We start from the raw sequence: 15,260 nt of genomic DNA on the forward strand, positions 1-15,260 counted from the left end.
TCCTCATATCAGGCCATCTGGTATGAGGGAACTTTATTTATTTTATTGTCTTCATTTAAAAAAGATAACCCTCTGTCCAGTTGTCCAGCCAGCCAGATCCACTGTCCCCTGAGACTTTATTTTGTGCTATGGATTGACATTTCTAAGGTTCCTGTTCTTCACATCAGTAAGAAAGCCTTCAAACACCATTCAGTCACCATATGCCTTGCCAGTGACAGGACTGATAGATTAGTAAGTCAGTTGTGTGGTTTCCAGTTATCTAAAAGGCACAGTGCCTGGTTCTAAATCAAATCACCACACCTCAGTGCTGGCACAGTTAGTAGCTCTACTGTCAATCGCTGCAGGAAGATAATTCTGATATGCTGAGACTGGTGGAGAAACGTGAGTAGTATTGAAGCTTACTTTCTCTTACTTTTTCTTTTATTTTATAAATTGAAACAGCATGGGACTTCCATTACAATGTAATACCACAATCTCAGTTTAATTATACACATAGAATATACATGGGCTATTTTGGAGGGAAAGTTATTAGTCTCCAGTATACTCTTTTCAATATATTTTCAAAGTTCTCTAAATAAAAAGTTAGAAACTCTCAAACGTATATCTTTGCAAATACAGGTGAAAAAAAATTCTTATGTCTGACTACACGATATTCGAGCCCATTTCTCAGACTTCTCTTTGAGCCCATTCACTGGGTGGAGGAGAACCTACTTTCCAAGACATCATCTTCAGAAGATTCACAGCTGGAGGCAGAGATCACAGAATTGTCACATATTTTGCCTAACAGGTACGTGAAGAGTGCGTGGATCTGTTTGTACTCTGGCTTCCCATCCCCATATGGTAAACCTCCATTTCATTCATCTGCTGTTACTGAAACATGAATAATCAATGACTAATGTGGAAACAGGTCTTATAGATACAGAATCATCCTAGTAAGTAGAAACAAGTTTTCCTCCTTCCAGTGCAGCCAATGATGTGAGCAGAACAGCAAGCATCTCTTACTCTTCAGCTAAAACACATCCCATAAAACAAGTCACTTGTAAATGAAACAAATAATTATTTATGACCAGTAGAGGCAGGTAATTTCTCTAACACATACACATTCACTGACAATTTTGTTGCTGTATAAAGTAGTACAGCAAAATGAAAAATCAGCCAGCTACTACAGTATGACCATACATTGAGAAAACTGCCACAGTTTCCAACTCATAGCTTATCCAATCTAATATGCCATTTCCAGAGGTTAGTACTAAAAGCTGAATAGGAAGACATAACCAATGATGCATGAACATATGCCCCCACATACATTTCTTTCAAAATCTAATAAACTTGAATATAAACCTTTAGGCATAAGAGTTGATATTTTTGAATGTTCTACTTTTAGATTTTGCATCTCAGTGTAATCTAGTCATCCATTGAGTGTACCCTTTGGGAGATAGATAATGATCTTATAAATCACAAACTCCCTGGCAAACGTATATTGTGAAAAATAAAACAAGCAAACAAAACTCTTGTGTTTTGCATGGCTTTTCTTTAATTTTCATACTTCTGTTTAATTCAATTGTCTTAGAATATATAGATATGTAAGAAACTACTATACTGAACTTTCTTTTCCTAAGATTGCTCAATGCCTTTTCTTTTTTTTGTCCCCACCTATGGGATGGAACAATATTTTTTTGAAAACAATCATTAATTCTAATTTCAGCATTGTCTTTGAAGTAAGTACATTGTCACTAACACTGCAGTGAATATGTAGCAATATCATATCTTCATAACTATTAAATTGAAACTCATATTGTAAAGGACACCTTAATAATATAATCTATAAAACCTATATCTACAGCATATAAATTCAGATGTTTTTTCAGTCACTGGAGATCTCTGCATATAGTTCCATATCCACTCAGTATAGTGCATATAGAGTACTCTTGTTTGAACTAAAGGCTATCTGAAACTCACTAACTTTTCTTGTAGAACATTTTGCAAAACACTTTTATAATATGCCTAAGAATCTGGGCATCAGCCATGTCAAACCTGTAGTCAGCCCCAAATAACTGGTTATTTTTGAGGAATATCTCAGTTAAAAGATATTTTTTGCAAATATATTAACATAGTTTTGTTCTAATCTATACTTTGATAAAAAATCTAAGGCTTGCTGAAGAAATGCAGGTAGCTACCAAAGAAGAGCTCTTGATGTATTAAGGAACTTTTGATTAGGCAGTTAGGTTAAGGAGACTGCTAATACAACAAAGACACATCAATTTATCACTGGCAGGGGAAGAACACTGATTCCCCGGAAGACAAGAATGGACTGAGTTTCGAGGACAAAATATTTAATAGAGTTAGAGTTTGGAAGATTTTCAAGACAAACCTGGCAATAAAGCCCAACAAGCTTTTCTAAAAAACAAAAGAGGTTATGTTCAAAGCCTGAACACCATGTTTAACACTTTGTAAATGAAGAATATTTTCCACAGGCAAAGAATAAAATCTGTGAGTGAAATATGTATGTCAAGTCAAGTATAAAGATGAACAAATTTTTGAGTTTAAAGTGGATCAGGAAACTGAAATACAAGGTGTTCAGACTGTTATAATTGCTGCTTTTTAGGCAAAAAGAGTAGAATAGAATATTAACTACTGATATTCCCATGAAAGCTAAATCTGTGCATTGGACAAAGTCTGAAGTGATGGATAAATAAATATTGGTTTCTTGATCACTGGGGTCTAGGAATTAAAATTAATCTTGATCCTCCCAATAAGCTGTCCCCAAAAGAATAAATTCTCAAGCTTTGTCTTCGCTTGCAAAATGTCATAAGCGTTAGCAGAGTCTGTAACACATCATTTAATATGTTTTAAGATCTTATGAAATAGAAAATGAAATGCTGCAGGTATACCGTGTTCAAAAGGCTTGACCCCATCACACTTACAGTAAATCAAGAGGAATGCCTTTCAAATTATCAGCTGAATTGGTTTTAAGCAATATGAGATCAGAGTCATGTCTCTATTATTAAAAGAGAAACTTTTTTTACACTACACGATACTGGAACAAATTCAGCAATTACCACATCTCAGTGCGGTAGGAAAGAGAGAGGTAAATTAGACACTGGTTAAAATAGAATGTCACAGAAGACATGAAAATATATCCTGAAGCAGGTAGAAGGAAAGAAAATAAGAAGTTGATAAAGCAACACAAAAGATGGATTATGAGGAAAAAGAAGTCTCAGTAGAGACATATGAAAGAAAATATTGAAAGAGAGGGATGAATATCCTCTCTTGGATGGATGTGATATAAAATTAATATCAAATTGGCCTGAGGTCAGATCTAAGCATCAAAGCAGGTGTTCATTATCCACCCACAGAGTCTGAAAATTTATCATCAAGGGCATCTGGTGTAGACTCTCCCTGCTACAACTGGTCTGTGATCAAATGGTTTGCTAGCTCCAAGAGCATGGCAGAGCCTTTCATCTCCATCTCATGTCATGCTGCTTCTTGTCTTTGCATCAAAGGATGTCATGCCCAAACATCCAACTTCTTACATCTTTCTAGTACCACGAATGTCCCTGATAAAATAAAAGGATAGACAAAAATAATACTAAAATCTTTCCTGTGACAGTATTACCTGGGTTAATGGCATACTAGGAAAATTCAGAGCACTCTACTGGCATGATTAGAAAGAGGAGAGTGACTGGGGAGAAGAGAGTCTCAAAAATTATATGGAGAGCAGCACTAGAAAATCTTTAGTCTTCAGAGAGAAGAGGCAGAGGGAAGGGAAAAGGAAAGCTCTGCTTGTTCTGAATTTTAGAAAATTACTCAATTTTCTGCATGTGAGAATTCAGCGGTTATTGATTCATTGACTATACATGAGGACCTCAAAAAACACAAAATGCTGAGCTTATGAAATGGAAGCATAAAAAAATCTAATGATCCTATAGCTGGAGAAGGGTGAATGGGGAAAAACATTCAGCAGAGTCACAGGGTGAAGTTCAAGGTCAAGAAAATCAAAGAGTGCTCTTAAAAAATTGTAGGAAATAGAATTTGGTAGTGAAATCATTCTTGAGTAATAGAATAAGGAATAAATGAATAAGTAAAAACAATTATGTGGAAAGAAAATAATAGAATATGACATAGAACAGACACAAAAGGATAAACAGGAAAATGAAAATTAAAAGAAGCCAAGCTGGCAAAAGAAGAATATGAAAAATGGGGCTTAAATCAACCAACAGAAACAGATAAAGCTCACATGCTAAAGAACATTTTTAGTTTTTGTATGACATGAGACTATCAAGCTATATACTCCCTCGAAGATGATAAATCACAAATATATATATGATTTGCATAAATTCAGGTTTTATGTCTTTATGGTAACTATTTCTTTGTAGCATCTACTGTCCATTATGAATAATTTTGCATACAAGTTATTTTAATTTTACATCAACTTGAAGCATCTTTGTACTTTGTCTTTAGAACAACATCAAAATCTATATTAGTGGAGTACAAATATAGACCTACTGTATGAATCATTTCTTTCCCAATCATTACATCTTGTAACCTCTGATTTGTTTTGTTGTAAATCAAAATGTAAACATTTATCTTAAAAAAAAAAAGCCCATTTGGGCTGCAGATGATCTGCCTATGAAATGCAAGTGCTTTATTTTCAAACATTGATGCCACATATCAGAAAGGAATTGAAATGTATACCTGTGAAATGCTTTGAGAAACAATTAAGGGATGTACAAATGTAAACAAATAGATCCAAAGATTAGTTCACTGATCAATATTTAATTTGTAGCATTTAGTCATCATCTAATCAGATGACATAATTGGAATGAATCCTCCTGGCCTTAAAATCTATGCCTCTCCAAATACACAATTAATAATTGTGCAATCATATGTCTGTGGGGAGTATTTCTTTCTATTCTGTTAAATGGGTAATTTTATATTTTATTGTGCGTCATGACTATTGATATCCATTCTACATTTCCAGCTTAGATAATGCAATTAGGTACAATATTAGTCATATATCCTATTGTTTTCATACTCTTAGGCAATTATCCACAGTATTTTCTGACAAGATATTTCACTGATTAATTATTTGTGATACAAAGAGCATACGCATTTTTATTTTTATTAAATTGAATGTGGTTTTATTTAATTTGGACTAGTTCCATTCTAGTATTCAATGCCAATTCAACATAGGTAACAGGAAGCATATGTAAATTAAACTACAAATTGTCTAGAAATTCTCTAATTTAGATATAGTCTATCAATTTTAACATTTATTATATCTGCAAATTCTGTAGTTAACTAAAAGGTTTGCAAAAGTTAGAGAATATAGCAGTCTGCAGTAATGATGTTCTCATCACACTTTACTTATGTACACAAACATGAACACATACAAATAGAATATGACTATATAGAGATATATTTGGCACATATAAGTGCATATAGTATCTATAATACTATATTATTATGTATATAAGATATGCAATTGAAAGGGTTAGCAGACATGCTCTTCTGTTTTCAAATGTCCCCTGGGAAATTACTGTGGCTGTTATAATAACCTGCTCCCAAAAAGTGAAGAGCAGATAGAAATCTTCTACCATTTTATGGTACATTATACCATAAATGTACGAAAAGACATAAATCTTCTGCCATTATATATACAAACGTGTACAAACATATGCACAAGTACACAGTGCATGAATATATACTTGGAACTCTTAACCACATACCACGCATGATAAAAATGAGTAGGCTACTGGATATGATCATAATTTCCAGTTATTTCATCCTCCTTGCTTTGATAGAACTTAACCAGTCAGTGCTGTGCTCATAATTTTTAGTTATAAAGCAGATCCTACAGCAAATGCATTGGAAGAAAAGATCAAAATTCAGAATGTTGCAATTAAGCTTGATTTAAACATCTCAGTTTAACGAGATCATAGCTCAAAATAACTAAACCATTTAATGAAGCCTATAGGGAATTTGCACTATGCATTGCAGGTAAAGCCTTTTTATCAGGCACACATGTAATAAATGATACATAAAAGGAAAAAAACATTCAATGACAATATATAATCTCTATTTTATTATCTCCCAGAATCCAAAGCCTTACAAGTGAATCCTGGTTTCTTTCTCTCCATTTTATTTTTTTATCCATCTTACATCCAGATGTAAAGGTTGTGCTGAGTGTTAATTATACAGTCAACAGAATAATAAAGGAAACCCCAGATCGTTCACCAAGTCCAAGTGTCCAGTGCCATATATATGGATATTTATGGATGTGCTGTGTCAACTGTATTCCTCTATTTCCTGTGTACAACTAAAAATTTTTGCCAGAGAAAAAGCTTTGCCACACACACTGAAACTTTCATTCTCATTCTGAAAGAGTCCTCATATGACATTAAGTAATATTTACTGATTAAAAATTTATTTTAAATATAGGATGTATCCTTTCAAAGTCTACAAAAAAACTACCAAAAGGTAATAAAGAATGGAAATGAGAATTCAAATATTTTTTTTAATAACAAAAGCCTTATTTGATCACTGAAATTATGTCCCAGTAATAGCTTCAAGCATTACTTCACCTGTGGGAAATACAGCAAACATTATTTTGAAAGCAGTTAATTTTGTGACAAAGGCAGCTTGTATGAGTTTTACATAAAATTATTTTTATGCCAGTACTGCTGCATCTGCTTATCCTTGAAAGTACACTTTTCAAATTAATCCCCAGCAAAGGACTTGGATTTCCTCTTTTGTTTTCTTCAAACCAAGCATTTAACTTGATTTTTTTTGAGTGCTGCTTTGTTGCATTGTATACAACAGTACTGTAATATTGCTGCTTTTCTGCAAGAACTAACGTGGTTTTTCTTCTTTTCTTCCTTTTGTTTTTTTATTAAATACAGCTGCTAAAAAGTGTAATACAGGCATATGTTACATGTCCTGTTTTTATGTAATTTGAATGGATTTAATCATTGCATGAGTATAGATTCAGTAATTTCACTGGCGAATGAGCCCTGGCACAGGTTGCCCAGAGAGGCTGTGGAGTTTCTGTTCTTGGAGATATTCAAAACCAGATGGGATGTCCTTCACTGGGTGAGCAAAGGGGCTGGACAAACAATCTCCAGAGGTGCCTTCCCACCTCAGCCCTTCTATGATACTGTGAACTCTACCACAGCTTTCCTTTTGTGCCAAAAAACCCCAAGGCTCCCTGGTGCAGTAGGCTCACTGGGCAGCTTTTGTGTGGCTGTTACAAACACAACCAAAACCATCAGCAACATGAAAGTGGTAGGAAGAAAAAAGGCAATGAGAGAGAGGGACAGCATGCATATGTTGATTTTACAGCTGAAATCTTCAGTACAACATAAATCCAGATTTTTTAAAATTCTACTGAACTATGCTTATTATAACAGCAGCCTGTGTTCAACATCCAGACACCTGATTTGAGGGTGTGAATACTCCTTTGCTACTTTAAACAGGGTTTCTTAGCCTGCTGGAGACTGTGGTATCATGCAGACAAAACAAATTCATTCTTTTCAGATGAAGAAATTCCCCTTGTGGCGCCTTTTCTGGTAAGAAAAGGGCTGAATGAGAAAACACAGCAGTAAATTAAAGAGGCAGAATAGGTCTCCTGCCCTGCCGCCCACTGACATCAACATTAAGAGGAGGCTGGGTGTGATAAATAAACAGCAGCCTTCCCAAAGGATATAAAGAAAAAGTACACAGACATGGAGACAGATAGAAGATTTTTTAAATAATTATAACGTAATAGTTCAGAGTCCTCAGTGAAAGTGAAAAACCTATTTTGCTAGGTGGTGTATGAACTTGTGCAAATATACATCTCCTACTTCGAAGTGTCCTGTTAATGAAAAACACTGCATTTATGACAAGTTTCAGATTTGAAATGTGTTCTTTCTCCTCTTATCTTTTCTCAGTCTTTTTCTGGAATAAATTGGCAGATCTCTGAAGAAGAAAGAAAAGTACACCCACAAACGAAGCACCCTGGTAAAAAAATCATGTTGTCCAGAAAACCATTTTCCCCTTTTCTGATGTCTGGGATGGCTGCATGTGTAGTACAAAATTACTTATCTTCTGCTTGGCTTCATTTGAATGTATAGGTAGAAGGAGAGGTTTGGGTTTTTTTTCCCATTCTGTTAGGTTTAGCTGCCTCTAAGAGTGAGAGTGCTGGAAATGGGCATGGTAATTTAAAATAAATCAGAAATAAGAGCCTAATGTTTTCTTAGCAGCTTTCTTGTAAGGACAGTATGTTTACATTAGAACACAGTTCTCTGCACATGTGTGTGCATGTATCCTGACAACTAGCATTGCAGATATGGAATGCTCAGTGAATCCTTAGAACATAAAGGAAGTAGCGCAGATGTGTGATTTTAATCTGCAGCAAAATTGGCCTGAATGTATAAGCATTGCTCAAAAAGACATGAGAGAAATAATTATTGAGTCTTTAAAATAACTGGCTTCAAGAGACAACATAACCCACAGAAGTGTAGGGTGAGAGGAAATCTGAGATCATAGAGACCACCCTTTGCCCTGCCCTCCAGCACACCTCTGGAGGAGTGCAGTTGGATGATTCCTGACAGGCATTTCTCTAAACTGTTCTTGAGAATCCCCACTTCACTACATATCCATACACATTTTCTTACAGCCAAACCAATTGCAATGCCAGTGAATTATGACTCCATCTCTGGGTGGGATAAGGACCTTCCAATTTTGGTTACAATGCCTCTTAATCCCAGAATAAAAATTGAAATCTAAATGCTAAAATAAATCAGGAAAGATCTTGTTAAGCTGTAGTGAGAATGGTTGAACAGGACTAAAAGGTGTCCTGGATGCAGTTGTATGATGCAGAAAGAACAGTAACATGCACAGATGTGTCAAGTGTGCTAAAAGCAGTGTCAGTGAATGTGAGAATTAAACAATTTCCTTCTAAGAACACAGAAGGCAGGAGGCCAATGAGGCCACTTTGCTTAGAGAAATGGAGACAGAACACAATTTCCACTTTATTCTGTTAGTAAAGGATTCAACTGTACTTTCTATTCTTATTGACAGACAAGTTTCTCCCAGCAGGTAGCTGCCATAGCATCTTTCCTGGGCTTTGGCTTAGGTCTTCGTTGTCAGATGTCTCAAAATTGAAGGATATCCTTGAGAAAACAACATGAAAAGAGAAAACAACATGAAAAAGATTCCTTTGGCTTACTTTTATTTTGTTCTTCTGCAGTAAGCCAAAGAGTGCTTCAGAAATCTTCCCAAAAGAAAGGACGCCTTTAGTAATATGAAATCATCAGAGAATACTCTTTACTCAATTTTTTTCCTGAAAAAAATTCCTCAAAAAATTCCATGCTCCAATCTTTGCATTAAATAAGGTAAGACAGCTTTTTGTCACACCTATGATAGGAGAGAGCTTTGAAGACTTACTACTTTGCTATTTCAAGTTCTTCTACTAAAGTAATGAAGTAGGACAGACCTCAAAGCCACAAGAAAATCCAGAGCAGATTCATTGCCTGTGCCAGCTCATTCTAATTTCAGTGAGTTTATTCAGCACTAGAAATTAATTATTTTAGGTATTAATTTATTTTAAGTCCTTTAGGTGAATGAAAAATTAAGGTTAATCCCTTACAATGAAGGAAAACATATAATCTGATCCATCTATATTGGACTGATTGTTTCAGTTTTGAACATATTTTCACTAGACCTTTATAGCTCATATTTTATCTTACAGGATAAGTATAAGTACTGTCAGATGGTTCCATGGAACCTTTAAATGTTCAGTAAACCAAGACTAGACTACAATACTACAGTACAGAATTTTCAGCTTGTTTAATTACAGTGAGCAAGAGTACAGGATGTATCACTCATTAACATGCATGGAAAATCCCAGTTTTGGAGCTGAGTAAAAAGAACTTCACAATTTAATCAGATTACTTTTAATGAAGTTCATATTTTATAAACTTACCGAGGATAATCATATGCATGTTTTGGTTAGCACAATTACACAATTAAAGGATGGTTTACCTATTTTTAACCTTTGTGCTCCAAATATTAGGTAAAAAAAAATAGATTTTGATTACTTTGTGTTAACAAGAATTCTAATTTTTAGCTAACAATATGCCTCACAATGGAACCAGTATGTTAATGAAATATATCTCTAGGTCTCGTCACCACAGTTTCTTTTTCCAAATGAACAGCCTAGTTAGCAATCAAAACACTAGAAAATAAAAGAATACTTTTAGTATGTTCCCTCCATGGGATCATCAAAAATGAGATCATTTCTCTTATTACAGCATTAGTGTAATTATTACAGATCTGTCCATTCTTCCTTATGCTGTGAATATGAACATCTATGTGCTTGAAAACTTGAGATTAAGGCCCTGACAAACAGGAATGTCTCTTTCATAGGCCTAAGCAACTGATCCTCCCTTAAACCAAGGAGAATTAAGGTACTTTGTCAAGGTAAGGGATGGAGTCCTTCCAAGCGCACACATTTTACAGGCCTTTCACTTTGCTGGAGTGGATTAACTGTGAAGAAAAATGAGTCAGCTGAAGTCATTGGGTCTGTGCAATTTTGTGTGAATAAATAATTCTTGTCAAAAAGTAAGCACTGATACTTTTTCTTTCACAGCACATAAAGGTGGTGAAATTATTATATCAATTTCCCTGACCATGCAGTTACAATATTGATTTTCTTGTTTCCTAACAAAGAATTGTTCAAATTTATTACGAAGCAATATTTCCTTTGAAGAAGTGGACTACATAAGCCAGCAGGCTTTTCCAGTGTGGGATTTGCACTAAAAATACTGGTTAACACAAAAGCTCTGAAAATAGTGGGGGTAAGGAGCACTTTGTCTGAAGACAGCTGACAACACCATGACACAGAGCTCCTTTATGTTTCCATGTGGCTCTAAATTACATGCCTTTGCTCATTATTTTCTGCACTTGAGCACAACAAATGAGGCAATGCACAGAAAGCATGAGCCATGCCCAAACCTTGTGCAGCTCAGAAGACAAATATCAAATACATATTCATAATACTAATTTTCCATTAAAGTTGATGCTTTAGGTGCTAAACTATACCTATGTTATTGCTAAGATCATTACATTGTTTTTAAGGCTACTATTGAGATATCTATATAGCTGTTAATGTCCATGTCCATACTTTGCTATTCATGGGGATGTTGCAGAGCAATATAGCAAATACCTCAATGCTATTTAGCACAGGAAGGCAAAATGAGTGATTCTGTATGCATTTTCCAACTGCAAATATTCAGTGTTTAATACTGGCAAGATGGCAATATAGTTTTTCAATAATTAAATATTACTGTTTTTACTTCAAATCTGGTGTAGTCCAGGGCACATAAAATTCCCCCTCCAAAAGAGGATGTGCAAAGAAATTAGTGAGATATCACATTATAATCAAAGAAATCAAGCTATTGTAAAATCCTAAACTTTGTTATTTCAAAAGAGAAGTACAAGCATAGATTTACAAGACACAAGCACAAGATCATGTGGACAAGGCGGGGGTGAGAGAACCTCAACTCCTATAAACTGCTGTCATTTATTCTGATCACCTGAACTGAAAATCTGGGACAGTAGATCTTGTGCCAGCATTTTGTGGCTTTTGCTCTAACACAGGAAGCAAAGAGAAGGCAGAATGGTTGGGGTTTTTTACTATAGCTTCACAGTTCCTTAAAAAGCACCAGAAAAAAAAACCCAAAACATTTCAGCTGTTGTCTTCCTCCTTAAATGTTACATCATTCAATAAGGGGAGCCACTTAACTGTGCTCTGATCTTTGCTTTGACAAGCAACGCTGAAAAGATTTCACACTACATGAAAATCAACTCTTATTTCTATGTCTTCCCCCATTTACTTTGTTTTATCAGTGCTGATTTTAATATCTCTAATTGTGTTAAGTATCTCTTTTGTGTATATATTTATATATAATGACTATATTTATGAGTTTCAAAATTTGCTCTATGTCTTAATTTTATATTATTAAATTCATTATTATTCTAATTACCTGAATCACATTTTATTTACGCACAGGTTTTCCTCTTTCCTTTCAGAAAAGGAATAATTCTGTCAGCAGTATCCATTAAAATATATCTGATGAAATGATCTCAAATTATATTTACTTTATTATTCAATATCAGCCTCTTGAAATTAATATTTTTATTTATTTATTCAAGGCACTCAAACGTCACCATGAATTATTCATTACCTGAAGTTGAATTTAAAATATTTCTTCCTTCTACTCTATAACTCAAAGGTCACATGGTCCAAATGGCTTAAAATCTCAATCACTTTAAGCATGAGCAGCTTCAATCTGCTTGCAAGTTGAGATCAGGCTTTCTATAGTACAATCTAGAGGTAATATTATTTCATAATTATTGTCCATGATGGCAAATCAGATAAACCTCAAAGTGGTATTTCCATTAAAATTAGTTGGGACTCACATTTTTAAAATATTAAACTTTCAGAATAGTTTTTACTTTTCTCTTTTGTTTCCTTTTTCTTCCCTCAGTCTTCTCTATTTTTTTTTTCTCTTTCTATGTCATGTTTGCAAGGTGAACAGAGTAACAGAAATTAAAAAGGAAAGGAAAACCACTAAACCTTTGAAAAAAACCCAGCATGATGGCTGATTTTGTTAATCAGTTTCACTGGGGGAAAGAGGTTTGTTTTTCTCAGTTTTTATTGACAAAACTATTTGATTCCTTATAAAATAATCATCTTTTTTAAATCATTTTAATAAAAGCATCAGTGTCCCTATTTGTCGTGTATCTTGGAAAAAATGGTTGTGGATACCCTCAGACGGAAGCACTTTTAAGGGTGCCTTTGTACACATCACTGGCAGGCACAGAAGAACATTTATTATTAGAGGCATGGGCACAGCATCTCAGATATAAGAGCTCATCATGAATGCAGGGGAGGACATGCATTATTTTCATCAAAGTGATATGAGCAACCTTATACTGAATTACTGTAGCATGTCTAACTTGTGAACAGAAATCCACATGTACAGCAGATGTTCTTGGGGATAAAAGGACGTATTTACATACATTTACACATCCATTAAAGGAGAAGCTGCTTCCACATGCTGAGATATCTGATTTGTGTCCTTTTAATTGTTCTTGCCAAACCAGAAAAGTTGTGAGTAGAATAATCATGGAGTGTTCACTTTACTGTTCTCTTTTCTAGATATATAGACAAAAAATTTAATTGAATTTTAATTGAAGAGTAACACTTTTCCCCCTATTTTGATTGTAATAGCATCCAGATGCCCATTTGAAAGAATGAACTTCATTAAAAAAGTATTTTTATAAGGGCCATTTAGGTCCCTGCTGTGGACCAGGACGCTTTGCACTAGACCAGGCTGTTCAGATCTCTACCCAACCTGGCGTTAAACACGTCCAGGGATGCAGCATCCACAACTTTTCTGAGCAACAGGTTCCTATACTTCAGCACTCTCACAGTAAACAATTTTTCCCTAATACCTGACCTAAATCTATATTCTTACTGCATATAAAAGACTAAAATGGTTTATGGCTTAAACATTGTTAAGATTACTGTAGAACTTTTCCCATTATGGCAAAACTGTGTAAAGAAGCTGTGACCACCAAAGCCCACAGACTCATTTGCCAAGGCCAGGTTTGCACACAGTCGCCCCAAGCTGAGGGGGAAGAAAGTGAGTTTTTGAGGGTGTGATGGCATAACCTCTGATCAGCTCAAGACAGAGGGAGTAAACACCCACCCTCACTTACACAAACTCTCTTGGTTGTATAACTTCCCCCCAGCCTGTGAATGCCACCTGTGACACATGTGAAGGCCATATGGGACATTTATGTGAGGGACAGTTGAGGAGGTGTTAAACCATGAAAGACCCCCAAAGTGCTGCTCAGACTGATCCCTGAGGCCTTGGATCAGAAGACTGCACGTGATCCAAGTGTTGCAACAGATCCAGAGTTATTATAAGAGACTGTGTATTTTCCCCACACACTGCAGAGGAGGTATCTTGGTGTTACCACCTGTCCTGAACATACCTAATCCATTGAACTCTGTGTTTCATGGGACCCTCACCACTGAGAAGAGCAGAAGAAGAGGAATAAATGGACTCCATCAGAATCCATGGAGTGGTAATATTTTTCTACTTACCTTGCCTCTCTGTCACTTTCCCTCCTCGTCCCTTGTTTTCTATTTCCTTCTCTCTCCCTCACATTTACTGTTAAGTAAAATCTGTACTATTAACTTCAAGTACATGGCTTCATTTGCCCTTAATTTGGGCAGAGGCATGCCTCCAATAGTTGTAATAACCTTACCTTAACACTGACTGCATTTTTTTCCCTTTGAAAACAGACTGGCAGTGGCTATCTGGAGTCAAAGCTTTTTAAGTTGGAATATTGCTGATCACACTTGCTGCTGCTCCACAAGCTTTCCATGCAAGTACTGCTGAAAGCAGTTTGGCAGCTTCCACTGAGTTTTACAGTAGCTTCATTATGGTAATTGGAATCAGGAGTTATTTATTGCTGCCCACATTGATTTTGTATAGCACACAGATAAATGATAGTGCTGGAGAAAGTTGTTCCCTGGCAAATCAATTGAACTGTGCAACAAAAATTCATCAGACTTTGCACTATAAAAGGCTGGGCCATTGGTATTCAGACTGCAGATAACCCCATGATATTGTAATGGTTTTGGATGCCCAAATCATTCCAGGCTGATTTATACCATTTTTCTTTACCAATCACTGCATGTGAGGATTAGATATTGCACACATTAATTTTGTCACATACCAGTTGTGGTTTTTTGCAAATCTAAATGAACTGAAATTGTTGAAATATTATATCTTTGGTTATCAAGATACTGTACTGGAATTGGCACTACAAGAATATTTAGGAACCATAGTCCTGTATATCATTCTGGTGATCAAAACATTGTGTAAAAACTACTAAGAAACAAAATGCCAAGAGCCATGAAGAGATAATAGTGATTTGGTGCTTTTACAATGGAGTCAGTCAGTGTTATACCACCCTTCAAGTTGACCATGAAGCCCATCTTGCCTCTTCCACAGCAACACTAGTACTGAGGGAAAACCTTCTGAGATTAGCACAAAACCATGAGTCTACTTTAGCCAAAATTTTATGTTTTTGATTACTTGTGACTATGCAGAATGGGAGATAAAAATGGCTCCAAAAAAGAGAAGAAAGGATAAATTTTTGACTAAAATAGGAGTAATTGATTAACATCTCAGGAA

General features: G+C 35.3%; 1 long non-coding RNA gene across 1 annotated transcript; it reads right to left on the minus strand.

Annotated features, from left to right (window-relative positions):
- Positions 1 to 8,871: 8,871 nt before the first annotated feature.
- LOC135298138 (uncharacterized) lies at positions 8,872 to 14,450 on the minus strand. Its single transcript, XR_010360127.1, has 3 exons — positions 14,326 to 14,450; positions 14,050 to 14,088; positions 8,872 to 9,155 (listed from the first exon to the last, which is right to left on the minus strand). It is a non-coding gene; the product is annotated as an uncharacterized LOC135298138 (long non-coding RNA).
- Between the last annotated feature and the right edge of the window lie 810 nt (positions 14,451 to 15,260).

This window comes from Passer domesticus, chromosome 3 (assembly GCF_036417665.1).
Source record: "Passer domesticus isolate bPasDom1 chromosome 3, bPasDom1.hap1, whole genome shotgun sequence".
Lineage (NCBI taxonomy): Eukaryota > Metazoa > Chordata > Aves > Passeriformes > Passeridae > Passer > Passer domesticus.